Genomic DNA, 7,491 nt, shown 5'->3' on the forward strand with positions numbered 1-7,491 from the left:
TGTATTTGTACTCAAGTGGGGCATCCAACCGACATGTGCCCTCAACTTCAAGAGGAAGATTATGAAGAAGCAAAAGCCATGGGATGTTTTCTTGGGTCTAATCAAAGGGGATATGAGCAGCCACAGGGTGATCAAAGATGGAGTAACAATCAAGGTTGGGGAGGAAATCAACCAGGAAATTATCAACCAAGTAAACCACATCAATACCAACAAAGACCACCTTTTCCATCACAAAACTTACAGCCAAGGCAACCACAACACCCTCCTCAACAATCAGGTTCATCAAGTATGTCCTTAGAGGACATAGTGAAGAGTTTGGCTACTAGTACACAAGCTTTCCAACAAGAGACAAATGCAAGCATAAAGAACTTAGAGAAACAAGTTTCACAGCTTGCTAATTCCGTAAGCAAATTATAATCTCAAGGAAAGTTACCTGCACAAACTGAAACAAACCCAAGGCACAATGTGTGTGCCATCACATTGAGAGGCGGAAAGAGCTATGATGGTCCAAAAGTGTCAGTTGATCAAAAGGAAGAAGAAATAGTGGTCGAAGAGGCAACCGAAGAAGAGAAGAAGGAAAAGAAAACAATTGAAAAGAAGCCCTTCGTCACTGAGTCTAAAGCCACACCTGCTCCATTTCCCGAAAGATGAAAGAGCATGAAGAAAGAACGGGAGGAGAATAAGATCATGGAAATGTTCAAGAGAGTTCAAATCAACATTCCACTCCTCGAGGCGATCAAGCAGGTACCTAGATATGCAAGGTTCCTTAAGGATTTTTGTGTATCTAAAAAGAAATTAAAAGGAAATCAAGTCGTAACAGTTGGGGAACATGTATCCGCAGTTTTGCAAAAGAGGATGCCCTCGAAGTGCAAGGATCCCGGTGTCTTTACCGTACCTTGCAAATTGGGGAATCTTCATGTACCCCGAGCCATGCTCGATCTAGGTGCATCCGTAAATGTCCTACCATATTCTCTTTTCAAATCAATTGGTGTAGGAACATTGAGCAAAACCAGTGTGATCATCCAACTTGCCGACCGGTCTTTGGTACACCCAAGGGTGTACTAGAGGACGTGTTAGTGCAAGTCGATGAATTTATCTTCCCAACTGATTTTTATGTCTTAGATATGGGAGATGATGACTCTCCAAGTTCAAGTTCCATACTTTTAGGTAGACCTTTTTCTTAAAACTTCCAAAACAAAAATTGATGTCTACAATGGAACTTTAAGTATGGAATTTGATGGTCAAGTTATCAACTTCAATGTTCATGAAGCAAAAAAGGTTCCTTCCGAGGTTCAATCCGTCAATTTTGTGAATTTGATCGAGCCCTCAACTAAAAAGGGTTTAAGTTTGTCTAACAATGAATTTCTAGAGTTAGTTTTGCAAGGAAAACTAGACAGGGACAAAGCCAAAGAGCTTGCAAAGGAGGTCGATATGGACAATGAGGTGTTGGAGAGTTTGGAGTTTATTGATGACAAGGAGCATGTGAGGAGTGATGATATAAAACCTAAACCATCCACCAAAGTCAAAATCCTTCCACCGGTGGAACAAGCACTAGATCCGGGAGCAAAAATTCCATCGGACCCTTTAAAGCTAATACATGTCAAGAAGGAGAGTACTCAACCGGTCATCAACTCAAATAAACTATCGAAGAAGGAAGAGAGTGAGTTGACAACCATGCTGAACAAATACCAAAAAAAGGATTGAGTGGACAATCTCTGATAATAAAGGGTTAAGTCCTTTTTGGTTTGTTGGCAAAAAGAAATCCAAAGGAAGGTTGAAGGTTCAGTTGAAGGAGGTGGCAAGAAGATTGATGTGTTGGAGAGGCCCACATACTTAGAACGAAGCATATATGGGGGCGAAGTCAAGCCAACGACTTAAAACAAGGGCAGCTTACCGGGAGGCAACCTGGGGGTATTTTTGTTATTTCTTAAAAAAAAACAATTTCCATTTCTTTGAAGTTTTTGGTTTTTAATGTTCTAAATGCAGTTAAGCATGTTTTTAAATCACCAAACGGACCTCGGGATGCAAAACCATTTCATTTGAATGAGAGGGATTTTTTGGGTTCAAAAAGTGGGAAGTGGCAAACAGATTCGTACATGGCCCGTGTTCATTTTTGCCTTATATTGAACACGGGTCGTGTTCAAACGAGGCAAACATTTTCGCAGTCAGAGGGGTACACGACCCGTGTCATTTTTCCCTTATGCCCAACACGGGCCGTGTTAAGCCATTTTCAAAATTTTAAACCCCCTACACGGGCCATGTGTTTTTACACTAAAAGAACACGGGTCGTGTTCGTGTTGCAGACCAAATGTGTTTTAAGTATAAAAGTCGGTTTTTATCACCCCCATTCACCCATAACTCACCCCCAAAACAATTTCTCTCTTCCAAGAACCCCTAGGTCCGAAATTTTCACAATTTGTTTTGTGCTTTTGGGTTTGATACTTTATGTAGGCAAGCTTAGGGAGGTTGAAGAGGAGGTTCTCACCACCAACTGCAAGGCTCCAAGAACGATTCGGTAAATTCTTTCCATATCTTTAATCGTTCATATTTTGCTTTAAAATTCAATATGTGTGCACTTATAACTGTTTTGGACCTTACCCGACCCGACTACCATCCCGCACCACCTTCCGATGATTAGGTTGTTCCACCCTCTTCGAGCATCGGGGACGATGCTTATCTTTAAGCTTGGGGAGGGGTAGAGTTGTACATTATGTTTATCCATGCATTTCATGTTCATATTCATGCAAAAAAAAAAAGAAAAAAAAACTTTTTCATTCATTGTTTCCAAAAAAACAAAAAAAAAATACGAGATGAATACTATCTTTACATACAAGTGCTCTATGAAGTGGGAAAACGAAAAATCAAAATGAAAAAAAAATAATACCGAAGCAACCAGATTGTTACCGGAAGTGTAAAATCAGCTGTCATAACTAGGGGACCCAAACACCGTAATTCGAGACCCTAGCCTTAGATAATAAAAAGAAATTATATTGAAATGTTTTTGGGCGGTAATAACAGCTTTAGGATGATTTGCTTCTGAATGTTTAAAAAGAATCTTTATCGGCAACTATGGACCCACAGAACACGGACCTATTTGTTGACACGCGTCACCCCCGCGGTGACAGAGAGCTTAAGTTTCAGATCCACACAGTCAAGAAAGAAGGAAGGGTACAACTGTCATATCTAGTACCCAAATCAGAATTTCAAGTGCCAAAACGAAGAAATCTCAAGAAATTCCAAAAATGAAGATTGAAGAATCCAAAATCAAAACGAAGTACAAATCAAAGTTCAATCAAATCAAAAGCCAATTCAAAGTGAAATCTGGCGATCAAAGAACTGTGTGATATGATACTTGTGGCTCTCGAAAAAGTGAAAACATAGGAGTTGGGCCCCTTCGGGTGGGCTCACTGTTTCAGCGAAAGCTGATTCGCCGTGACGGGTTCTTAAGGATGCATCGATTCTGATTCTTGGCCATCTAGTCTTAAGGACATGAGATCCGGACTATGTTATTTTCACCCATAAATCTTAGCAAGGTATAAAGTTTTAATAAAACTAGGGTTGGATTATTGGGTTACACCGTTTCGGGTCTTCCTCACTTTGGGAGTCTGTGATATATGGAAGGAAGCAAGATGGTTGCCTAGGTACTAATGATTGGAGCAATATTGATGTAAAGTCTGATCGTACTTGTATAGATTATTTAATTGCGCCTTAAATTTCTTTTTGATACATTTTGTTTCTTTAGTGCTTTTGTACATAATTTTTCTTTTCCTTTTTCATTGTTTGCATTGCATGCATTCATCCCTAGTCCTTAGAACCTTCCCGTCCCCTTTTGTTCTAAGTTTCTTTCTGTCATCTAGAAATCGTCCTGTTTTGTCTGTTTCTTGTTCTTTCTTGAGGACAATAAAGGTCTAAGCTTGGGGAGATTTGTTAGGTGCATTTTGTGCACCTTTTTTGCACACCTTTTAGTCCCATTTCATGCATCTATTTAGCATAATTGTCCTTCATTTGTCGTGCATTTCATCATATTTTATGTTAGTCTCTAGAACAACCTTATTTGCACATTTTCATGTCTTTTCAGGTAAACCGGAGGTTGGAACGCACTTTGGGGAGTGTCGGGAAGCATTGGTGAAGATTTCGAGATGATCGGGCGAAGAACGAAAAAGTTGGAAAAATCAAGTTTGGATTCGGAGTCAGAGGGGTACACGGGCCATGTTGGATTTACACTGCAAAACCAACACGGGCCGTGTTGACCAAAAAGAGGAGTTGTTGACCATGCTGAACACGGGCCGTGATCGACCCAGAAACCAACTTTTGGCAGTTTTTCCTATCTTTCATATTACAGGTTAAGGGCCATTTTTTGATACACACAACATATCAGAGCACATTGGGTGGAGGATTTTCAAAGGTTTTTGCAAGGGTTTGATTAGCAATCATTTGGAAACATTATTTATAGTATTTGTAAGTTGTAATTGCACTTTAATTCCATCTTTTATTCTTGTGATCTTGTTCTAGCCATGTGTGGCTAGAACCCTAACTTCTCCAATTTCATGTTTTGACTTTTTGGTTGTGAATCAAATCATATGATCTGATGTTTGTGTTTAATTTCTATCTAGTGAAATTGATTTTACTTCAATCGAATGTTTGATTCTAATAATGATTCTTATTGGCCATTTGAATTAGGGTTAGATCATTCAAGTTATTCATTTTGCAAAATCCGTAATTGTTTTGTGAATTGAACCAAGTAACAAGCATTAAATTGATTTCTTATGAATGAATTTAGTGTAAATATTTTCACACATTCTTACGCTCCCGAGCTTGTGAGGAATATTGGGTGTTGTTGGGAACTTTCACAATAAGCTTAATGCAGTCTTTTAATCTACTTCTAAGAGCTTGTTTAGATTAGGTTAGTAAGGTTAGGATTAATCAAAGAGCTTGTTTTGATTGATTAATGTGGTGAATGGAAAGTGTTAGAGCTTGTTAACACTTTCAAGTACCAACTTAGATAGAATGAAACAAATGTCTTGACATCTTTGATTCACCCTGCTGGATTGCCATACATGGAGTTGGAGTCCTTACAAAATCTGAACTTAATTCATTAGTTTAGTTGTTTACTCGTGTTTTATATTGGTTTGCTACATCATTACACTCTACCCCCTATTTAATCTTTTGTGAACAAATACCTTACGCAAAGAGGTATATACTAATTATCCCGTGTCTCTGTGGATCGACCCTACTTGCCTTGTACTACCTTTCGAGTGCAATAGAGTAGTGTACTTGGAGTCATTTGTACCCATTTATTTGTTGGGTTTGACATGTCTAACACCGGCTATAGCAATTAAGAATTCAGAAGTGTTCAACGGGGTGTCGAACTCCCTTAGAGTTCGAGATGCACGATGTCGGAGCGTGGTTTTGTGGAGGTTGCTCGTTTAGAATCAGTTCAAGTATAAGAGAATTTGTTGAGTAAGAATGTTTAAGTGATGCCGGTTGGGTCACCGGTGGTTAGTAGTCAGTGCTCAAAGCGGGGAGAGTTGGAAAATTCTCAAGAGGATCGACAAGTATTTGAGGTTGATTAGCATTTTGGGAGTCAACAGTGTTTCAGTCAGCCAAGAGTGTGGGCTGGTATGAGTAAGTGGTAGACTAGTGGGGGCAGGGAGCAGACCATGGATTCATGAAAGATAGTGTTTGATGTTAGGCCTGGGTTTAGGCCATGGAAAGGATTCTGGGATCGGAACGAGAGTTCGGAACCCCAAAGGGGCTAGAACAGTATGAATGGGAAGGATTCCCTAGAAGGGTAGTCGGAATGATGTATGATAGTTGAGCAGACCGGGAAGACTGAAGGTTGGAGGGCGTACCAGTCAGGTCGAAGGCTCGGTAGAATGGTCCAGACAGGCTGAAGGCCCAGAGAGGCGGTCCAGACATGCTGAAAGTTCTGAGAATGGTCCAGACAGGCTGAAGGCCCAAGAGGGCGATCCAGACATGCTGAAGGTTCCGAGAGTGGTCCAGATAGGCTGAAGGCCTGGAAGGGCGGTCCAGTCATGCTGAAGACTCTGTATGTGTTAGTGGATCGGTATGAGGAGAATGAGGAAACGCGTCGCCAGGGAATGATGATTGATATGGTCTGGCCCCAGGTATTGATCATGTTAGTGGAAAGCAGTGCATGGACCTGGGAGTCCTTGCGAGCAGATTCAGAGTATATGGAAGTGCAAGGATAGCAGTTACTCTACATGGATAATGTAGAGTGAAGTATAGCTCAGTGGCACGTGTAGGTGCAGTAAGGGTTGTTGAGTGGATTTCCTGAAAAGGAAAGGCATGTAGCTCCGGAAGGAGCGTGGGTACTCCAGCAGAGGAGGAAGTGGAGTAAGTGGATTATCGGCAGTACTTTAGCTATCTGTAGTAAGTACTGGGATGGTAATAGTGGTAGGGGGAATGCATCCGGGTTGGGTATCTGTTGGGGTTGCGGAAGGATTTCCGGTAGTGAAGAACCATAAGAGTTCAGAGGGGATACAAGGATGGAGCCTTGGATTTTCTGTATGTATGTGATCAGGAGGTGATGTATGTTTGGTAATTTATCCTGGGGATGCTTGGAGGTATCGTCAGTGTGTCGGGTTTTCCAGCCCGAGGATGTTAGATCAGGTTCAACATGTGTATGTGATTGCAGAGGAGAGCTCATGAGAGTTGCTCAGGAGTTGAAGGATGTATCATCCTGTCAGCGCGGAAAGAAAAGATTTGGATTCGGAATGGAAGCGGGATGAGTCCCAGAAGTGAATTCGATAAAGGTTATGCTAGTCAAGGAAAGGGATAGCAGTTTGGTACCGAGTCAGGACCCGGTGGTCCAGGGTGATGTCTAGTTGTGTAAGGGTCAAGCGATTGTTGTGATTTGGGGCGATGGAAGTATCATCGAGCGATCATTGGTTAATGAGGGTTGTATCAGAGAAAGAAGCCGATGGACGGCTTGAATCAGTTGTCGAAACTCTGGGAGAGAAGAGTTGGACTTTATAGAGGTCCGATAGCAATGTTCGGAGGAACCTGGGTCGGTTGAGACTAGGAGCTGTATTGAGGGAGTGTCATCTGGGATGTGTTGCTGTAACCTTCGAGGACGAAGCCTAATTTAAGTGGGGGAGAATTGTAACACCCCGAGTTCAGAAGTGCAAGTTCAGGGTTCTTACTATAAATAAGAAAGGTCGACTCGGCGAGTCGAGTCGCGATTCTGGTCACACGTTAAGTGACCAACTCGGCGAGTCGGAGGCTGGACTCGGCGAGTTGGTGCTGAAGAGAGAAGACCCTAATCCCGGGGGTTGTGCTCTATATAAAGAACATAACACCTCTTCCCCAGCCTCTTTACCTTCCCTTTGAGTTCCAGAAAACCTAGATTCGTGTGAGCTTTCCTTTGTGAGAGATTAGAGCCTTTGAGGATGGAATCTTGGAGTGGAATTGAAGAGCAAGAAGATTGGAGCAAGGGGCTTTGCAGAGATTTAGCTTACTCTTCAGTTG

The sequence above is a fragment of the Lactuca serriola genome, chromosome 4 (assembly GCF_051521515.1).
Source record: "Lactuca serriola cultivar US96UC23 chromosome 4, Lser_US96UC23_V15, whole genome shotgun sequence".
NCBI lineage: Eukaryota > Viridiplantae > Streptophyta > Magnoliopsida > Asterales > Asteraceae > Lactuca > Lactuca serriola.